Here is an 8,500-nt window from a genome sequence, read left to right on the forward strand (position 1 = left end):
CAGTTCGACGAGGATGACGGTATAGAGTTTTCACTCATTTTGTTCAGCTTTCCAAGGAATGTATATATGGAAGTCATCATCGATCCATGCACAGTCTTTGTCCCTGCAGAGGAGGAATATCTGGAGCTTTTGAGAAATGGACACTTACCATCCTAAGGAATCCGCTAGCACCTGAAGGAGCCCATGCCACACATATCAAGGGGCTCCCTATCAATTCCAGGGATCTCCCAAGACCAAGATTGTCCTTCATGGCCTTCCTTCTATGCCCGCACCACCTGGAAAGTTCAGAGGAAAAACAGGTGTGCTTGAGAACAGCAGGCAGGTACATACGTTGCAAGGGCCATGCCATTCATCCCACTGTGATGTATCATGTATGTATCTCCCACGGGCAGCCCCTCTTGTTGGGACATGTGCATGGGTGTAACCAGGCATGAAGCTATCAGGCACACACAAATTTTGAGGGCTCCATCCAGCTACAGAGCACCAAGCATAACAAACTCTCTCAACACCACTCATTTGCCACCTCTGAATCAAAAGTCCTGCTCTTGGCCATCACAGGAGATGAAATCCATGAGGCTATTTCAATGAGGACAGTTTCAAGGAAAGCCTCTTCTTGAGCAAAGGGTAATTTTCCTTTGGCCTTGAAATACTTTCACCCCAGGCTCCTTTGACACTCTTCCCACTGAGAAACATGCTCAATCACAAATCAACCTCTACCTCATGGTTTTCCTCCAGGGTACAGCTCGGGGACTCACAAGAGCATGAGACACGCTGAATCCTACAGGGCTTCCGAGGCACTAAGACTGAGAACACCAAATATCTTAAGGCACTTGGCTGTGAACATGGCTATGGAGTCCACAACCTATCCATCACTGGCCTACGGACACTAGCCCTGTCATATAATTCAAAGACAATTTCACAAAGACTTGTGTGAATTGTCACACACAACTAGGAGGAATTTGAAAATAACCTAACATCACGAGCCACTAAGGTATTTAAGCACAGACACCTTGCTGGGTCACACTTCTGAGTACAAGTCACCAGGATACAGAAACCTACACACTCATCATCAGGCACCTCAAATGCACCAAGGAAAAGCCTCCCACAGAGGTTCCTGAACACAGACCTTCCACAAGTCAGTCTGCAGAGATGCAGGAGCACGTGGACCCACAATGACGTTCCCATCCCAGCACCCTGAGGTCATCATGAAATGGACCATGGGCACCCTACAATGCCCGAAAGAGACTCACAGTCATCACTCCGTGACCCAGACAGAAGGCTGTGCAGTACACACATGCACAGCTCTCTCCCCTTCCACTGCCAGCATGCTTCTGGGGCCATGAGATTTGGGTTTCCTCCTATGGACATACAGGTTCAATGTGGATACTCTATCTGGGCTCCTCTGCAGAAAGCAAATCAGTATTGCCACCCTCCTCACGACTGCCTGACCTTGATGATACCCAAACACCATGGGAACTCCCATGTCTCCGACTTAGGATAAGAGTGAGCCGAAGAAGTGCCTGGGAACAACACTGTGCTATGTCCCCATGCAGAAGCCACTGTCTTCCTCGGGGGAGGGCAGGAGCCAAGGAGTATGAATCAAGGACACACACAGCCACACAGAGGGAAGCGCTTCAACCAAGCTGTCTCTCAGCCACGGAAGTCCAAAATGCGCAGCTACTCCACTTCACCCAAAGACGACCCCATCCCAAGCATTGATGCAGCCCGTGTCAACAAATGCATGTTGTCCCTCTCTCTAGCCCCTGATGAGCACTGTGCTGGACCTCAGTTCGACGAGGATGACGGTAGAGAGTTTTCACTCATTTTGTTCAGCTTTCCAAGGAATGTGTATATGGAAGTCATCATCGATCCATGCACATTATTCATGCCCGAAAATGAGGAAAATCAGGACTTTGGAAAGTGGACACTTACATTCAGAAGGGATTCAACAGCCTCCAAAGGAGGCCGCACCACATGTGTCCAGAGTCCTCGTGGCATCTCCGAGGATCGCACAAGGCGAAGACTGTCCCTCGAAGATACCTCCTTTCCTTTCATGCCAACACCACCTGGGAGGTGCAGAGGAAACACAAGTGTGCTTCAGAAAAGCAGACACATTCAGAGGTCATGAGGGCCGTGTCATCCGGCCCCCTATGGTATATCTGGTATCTGCCTGTCTTTGGCTTCCCTGTTTACGGATATAACCAGAACTGCAATGTCCTTGAACAATGATGAAAATGAGTGGAAAAAACAGCAAAGGTGTGGCGTTGTGCACTCTTCCCAAGCACAAACACCTGTGTTTCCTCAAGGGAATGATGGAACCCAGAGCTAAGACTCAAGGACAAATATGGCCACCAGAGGCCGCCGACAGGCTAAGTCTTCCCATGCTACCTCCACATTCACATAGTCCCGCAGACAGCGTGTGTGTTACCTTGCAGCGAGAAGTCCCTCAAACAATTTCCTGTTTATGAGAGATCCCACAACCCTGTGACTACCCCTTGCAGAAAGGGAGCACCTTGTACAACTGAACAACCCCCTTGGTGCAACCTGCAGCAACAAATGAAACTTGGCCCTCACTCCAGCCCCTGTAAGAGCAATGTGCTGGACCTCAGTTCGACGAGGATGACGGTATAGAGTTTTCACTCATTTTGTTCAGCTTTCCAAGGAATGCATGTATGAAAGTCATCATCGATCCATGCACAGTCTTCATGTCCACAAAGGAGTAATATTAGGGGGTTGTGGGGAACAGATACTTACCAGCACCTGAAGGGGCCCACGCCACACGTGTCCTAGGACTCCCTGCCACCTCCAGTGATCTTCTAAGAGCAAGATCATCCATTGTCTCCACTGGCCTTCCTTCCATGCCCACACCACCTAGGAAGTACAGAGGCAACACGGGTGTGCTTGAGAAAGACAGGCATGCCATTCAACCCCCTGTGGGATATCCTATCGCTACTTCCCACGGGATACCCATTTGAGGATGTGTGCACAGGAGCACCAGGCAGGAAGGTCTGAGTCACACATACCTTTTGAGGGCACCATCAAGTTACAGAGTACTAAGTGTGAAGAACTCCTAACACCACTCATTTGATGCCCCGACTCAAAAGCCCTTCCCTTGGCTATCAGAGAAGACACAGACCATAGAGATATCTGAAATGCGGAGAGTTTTAGGGAACAAAAACTCTTCCTGTGCAGAGGGCAATTTTCCTTCAGCCTTGAAGCATTTTTACTGCAAGGATCTGTCAACACACTTCACATTCAAGAAACATGTTCAATCACAAATCAACCTCCGCCTCGGGGTCTTTCTTACAGGTGCAGCCCAGGGGCCCAGAAAAGCACCAGACACACTGAATCCCACAGGGCTTCTAAGGTGCTGCGGCTGAGAACAGCATACATCTTAAGGCACTTGCATGCAAACATGACCGTGGAGTCCAAAACCTATCCATCACTGGTCTGTGAACACGAGCCCTGTCCTACCACATGATGATTATTTCACAAACAAGTCTGTTGTGAAGAATTAGAAAGAATTTAAAAATAGTCTAACATCATGAGGCACTGAGGTATTTAAACACAGCGACCTTGCTGGATTGCTTTTCTAAGTAGAAGTCACCATGATACGGGAGCTCACACACATATCACCAGGCACCTGAGCCACATCGAAGTGTGTGAGCAATTCAGAGAAAAACGACATCAGCCTTTCCTGAGAAAACCATCCCCAAATCAACACAGGGAAACAGGGAGCAAATAACCCTTGCCAGCAGTATGCACAACATGTTGACCTGGGCTGGTATCACCTCAAATTTTTTTTTTTTTGAGACGGAGTTTCGCTTTTTTGCCCAGGCTGGAGTGAAGTGGCCTGCTCTTGGCTCATTGCAACCTCTGCCCCTTGGGTTCAAGCAATTCTCCTGCCTCAGCCTCCCGAGTAGCTGGGATTATAGGCGCCCGTCACCACGCCCAGCTAATTTTTTTAAATTTATTTTTAATAGAAATGGGGTTTCACCTTGTTAGCCAGGCTGGTCTTGAACTCCTGACCTCAGGTGATCCACCCGCCTTGGCCTCCCAAAGTGCTAGGATTACAGGCATTAGCCACCACGCCCGGCCCCATCTCAAATTCTTAATGGAGACAAGCATTCCACAGAGGGCCTGAACACAAACCTGACAAACCAAGTCAGTCTGTGGAGTTGAGGGAACATGTGGATTCGCAATTACACTGCCATCCCAGCATCCCAAGGTCATCATAAATAAACCATATGAACCCTACAACACCCAAAAGAGGCTCACAGTCATCTCTCCACGACCCAAACAGAAGACTGTGGTAAATGCATGTGCACCTCTCTCCCCTTCTAAGTACCAGGACCCTTCAGGGGCCATGCAGTTTGGGTTTCCTCCTAGGGACATACAAGTTCAACATGGATACCCTCTCTGGGCTCCTCTGCAGAAAGCAAATCAGCATCGCCATCCTCCTGAGGACTGCCTGCCCCTGATGTTATCCAAACACCATGGGAAGTCCTATGTCCCTGGCCAAGGATGAAAGTGAGTGAAAGAGGTGCCCAGGAATGACCTTGTGCTGTCCACCACCATGGAAGCAATAGTCTTCCTCTGAAGGTCAAGGGACCCAAGGGTACAAATCGCGGACACACCTGACTGCCTGCAACCAAGCTGTCTCTTAGTTACAAATGTCCAAAATTCCCAGCTACTCTCCTTTGCCAGAAAAAGACCCCATCCGAAGCCTTGGTGCAGCCTGTGTCAACAAAAGGACATTGTTCCTCTCTCTCTTGAGCCCCTGATGGAGCAGTGTGCTGGACCTCAGTTCGACGAGGATGACGGTATAGAGTTTTCACTCATTTTGTTCAGCTTTCCAAGGAATGTATATATGGAAGTCATCATCGATCCATGCACAATCTTTGTTTCTGCAAATGAGGAAAATCAGGGTGCACTGGGAAGGAACTGCTTACATTCAGGAGGGATCCAACAGCCTCCAAAGAAGCCTACACCATGTGTGTCCAGGAGCTTCCTGGCATCTCTGAGAATAGCACGAGATGATGATTGTCCCTCACCAACATGGGCCTGGCCAATTCATCATGGCCACCTGGGAGGTGAAGAGGAAACATGGGTGTGCTTGAGAAAATCTGACAGATGTACAGTACACAAAGGCCATGTCTTCTGGTACCCTGCAGTATATCTGGTTGATACCCAACTCTGATTTTACCTGATTTTGGACACAGAAATGCATGGACAAGGGCTCAGGTGCTCCTGTAGTGCATCAGCACACTAAAGAGCAGTGACACTGAGCATCCCTCTCAACATCCTTATGTTGACACCTACAATGTCACTCACTAAAGCTACGGGGCCATGTAATTTTAATGAGGAAGTCATTGACCGACACTGAGCTGGCTGGGGTTAAGCTGGAGACTCCTTGCCTATCAGGCCCAGCTTGCAGTAGGAACCTCTGTGTTCCTGCCATATGCATGTACTCACAATGAATGGGACACAACATGGGCACGCTTGCCTGAAAGCTATGCCAGGTGACTGGAACTCCACTGTTCTCAAACCAAGAATGAAAAAAAAAAAAAAAAAGGCAAATGTATGTCCTCGTTCTGTCTTCCCAAAGATAATCACTTGTCTTCCTCCAGGGGTTGTGGGAACCCAGAGCCAGGAGTGAAGGACAGTCCTGGCCACCCAGAGGCAGGCTATAGGTTACCTCTCCCTGAGCAACCTGCACATTTGCCTAGTCCCACAGACTGCATGTGTGCTACCCCAGCCTCGTAGACGGAAGTCCAGTACACATAGCCTCAACTCCCCTGTGACTCTCCTTCGCCCAAACAGAATCCCTTCCTAAGCCTGGACAAACACTTCATGCATCAGGAATAAAAAAAAAAAATGAGAGTTGTCCCTCTCTAGCCCCAGTGGACCTCAGTTCAGCTAAGATGATAGTATAGAGTTTCCACTCATTTTGTTCCGCTTTCCATACAAGGAATGCATGTATGGAAGTCGTCATTGACGCATGCACAGTATTCATTCCTGTAAAGGAAGAACATTAGGGTCTTTTGAGAAATGAACACTTACCATATAAAGGGATCCACCGGCACCCGAAGGAGCCCATGCCACATGTGTCCAGGGGTTCCCTGCCATCTCCAGAGATCTCCCAAGATGAAGTTCATCCCTGCAGCCTCTGTCTGTCTTTGCATGCCCATGCCACCTGGGAAGTGCAGAGGAAAAACAGGTGTGCTTGAGAAAGGCAGGCAGGTACACAGTTTGCAAGGGCCATGCCATTCATCCTGCTATGCTGCATTCCGTATCTACTTCCCATGGGCGACCTCTCTTTGGGGATGTGTGCATGGATATATCCAGGCATGAAGGTATAAGACAGGCATGCACTTCAAGGGCACAGTCAAACTAGAAAACACTAAGCGTGAGGAACTCTCTCAAGACCACACTTTCACCACTCCTGACTCAAAAGCCATTCTCTTGGCCATCAGAGAAGACAACAGTCATGAGGATATTTCAATGGGGAGAGCTGCAGGGAAAAAGTGTTCCAGCACAAAGAGCAACTTTCCTTCGGCCTTGAAGCGTTTTTACCATGGGCTCCTTCCACACACTTAGAATTGAGAAACACAATCACTAATCAACCTCCACCTCTGGGCCTTACTCACAGGTGCAGCTCAGAGACCCGGAAAAGCATCAGACATGCTGAATCCTACAGGGCTTCTACGGTGCTGTCCCTGAGAACACCATATATCTTAAGCCACTTGCCTGTGAACATGGCCACAGAGTACAAAAGCTCTCTGTCACTGGCCTGTGGATGACAGCCCTCATACAACTGGATGACTATTTTGCAAAGAAGGCTGTTGTGAAGAATTAGGAGGAACTTGAAAATAACCTAACATCACAAGACAATGGAGAATTTAAGTGCAGAGACCGTGACGGGTCACTTTTCTGAGTAGATGTTACCATGACATGGGAAGTGACACACTCTTACAACCTCAACTGCATTGAAGTGCCTGAGCAGTTCAGAAGCAGATGGCATCAGGCTCTCCTGAGCAAAACTTCCCCTCATCAACAGAGAGGGAGCAACAAGCCCTTCCAGCAGCATGTACAACCTTGGAAGGGTAGAAACCCTGGGCCAAAATCTGCTCAAATGCCTAACACAGACAAGCATCCCACAGAGGGTCCTGAACACAGACCTCTCAATCCAAGTCAATCTGCGAAGTGGCAGGAGCGCATGGACTTGAAATCTCATTCCCATCCCAACACCCCAAGGTCATCATGAAATGGACCATGGCACCCTACCACTCCCAAAAGCAGCTCACAGTCACTGCTTCACACCCACATGGAATGCTGTTTGTACATGCATGCACAGCCCTCTCCCCTTCCCACCACCAGTACACTTCAGGGACCACAGGACTTGAGTTTCCTCCTATGGACATACGAGTTTAACATGGATACTGTCCCTGGGCTCCTCTGCAGAAAGCAAATCAGCTCACCACCCACCTCATGGCTGCCTGCCCCTGATGCTACCCAAATACCTTGGGAACTCCCACGTCCTCGACTGAGGACGAAAGTAAGTGAAAGAAGTGTCCAGGAATGATGTGCTCTCTCCCCACAGGAAAGCAATGGTATTCCTGCGTGAGGGGGGAGGTGACGAATCAAAAGGGTATGAATCAAGGACACATGTAGCCATGCACAGGGAGGCTATTGGCTACTGCTTCATGTGCCACCTGCAGCTTCAAGTTCTGCAGCTTCCTCTTAGAGGAAATTCCTTCAACCAAGTTGTCTCTTAGCTACAGAAGTCAGAAAAGCCCAGACACTCGCGTTTGCCCAAAGAGGACCACATCCTAAGCCAGGGTGTAGGCCATGTCAACAAATAGATGTTGGCCCCTCTCCCTGCCCTCCAATGTAGCAGCGTGCTGGACACCTCAGTTTGACGAGGATGACGGCATGGAGTTTTCACTCATTTTGTTCAGCTTTCCAAGAAATGTATGTGGAAGTCATCATCGATCCAGGCACAATCTTTGTTTCTGCAAATGAGGAAAATCAGGGCTTTGGGAAGGACTTGCTTACATTCACGAAGGATCCAAAAGCCTCTGAAGGAGTCCATGCCATATGTGTCAAGGGGCTTCCTGGCATCTCCAAGGATCACATGAGAGGATGATCATCCCTCGCAGACACAGGCCCTCCTTCCATGCCAACACCACCTGGGAGGTACAGATGAAACATGGGCATGCTTGAGAAAGGCAGACATGTGCAGAGGTCATGCGGGACAAGCCATCTGGCCCCCTGAAGTAATCTGCAATCTGTCTGTCTCTGGCTTCATCTGTTTATGGACGCAGAAATGCATAGATACGGGAATGCACGTCTAGATCCTGGGAGCCCATGGAGTACATAATCCCACTAGAGAGAACTGATGTCAAGTGTCCCTTTAAACACGCGTGCACACCTGTAATGTTGATCACAAAAGCCTCGGGGATCTGCACCCCTAATGAGGAAGCCTTTGACCTACACC

The 8,500-nt window shown here is 49.0% G+C and overlaps 1 long non-coding RNA gene across 1 annotated transcript; it reads right to left on the reverse strand.

Annotated features, from left to right (window-relative positions):
- Positions 1 to 2,000: 2,000 nt before the first annotated feature.
- Positions 2,001 to 8,183, reverse strand: LOC105555468. The gene is made up of 5 exons (XR_001008477.1): positions 8,059 to 8,183; positions 6,064 to 6,196; positions 4,953 to 5,206; positions 2,755 to 2,871; positions 2,001 to 2,066 (listed from the first exon to the last, which is right to left on the reverse strand). It is a non-coding gene; the product is annotated as an uncharacterized LOC105555468 (long non-coding RNA).
- Positions 8,184 to 8,500: the final 317 nt, after the last annotated feature.

This window comes from Mandrillus leucophaeus, unplaced genomic scaffold (assembly GCF_000951045.1).
Source record: "Mandrillus leucophaeus isolate KB7577 unplaced genomic scaffold, Mleu.le_1.0 Scaffold687, whole genome shotgun sequence".
NCBI classification, from domain to species: Eukaryota; Metazoa; Chordata; class Mammalia; order Primates; family Cercopithecidae; genus Mandrillus; species Mandrillus leucophaeus.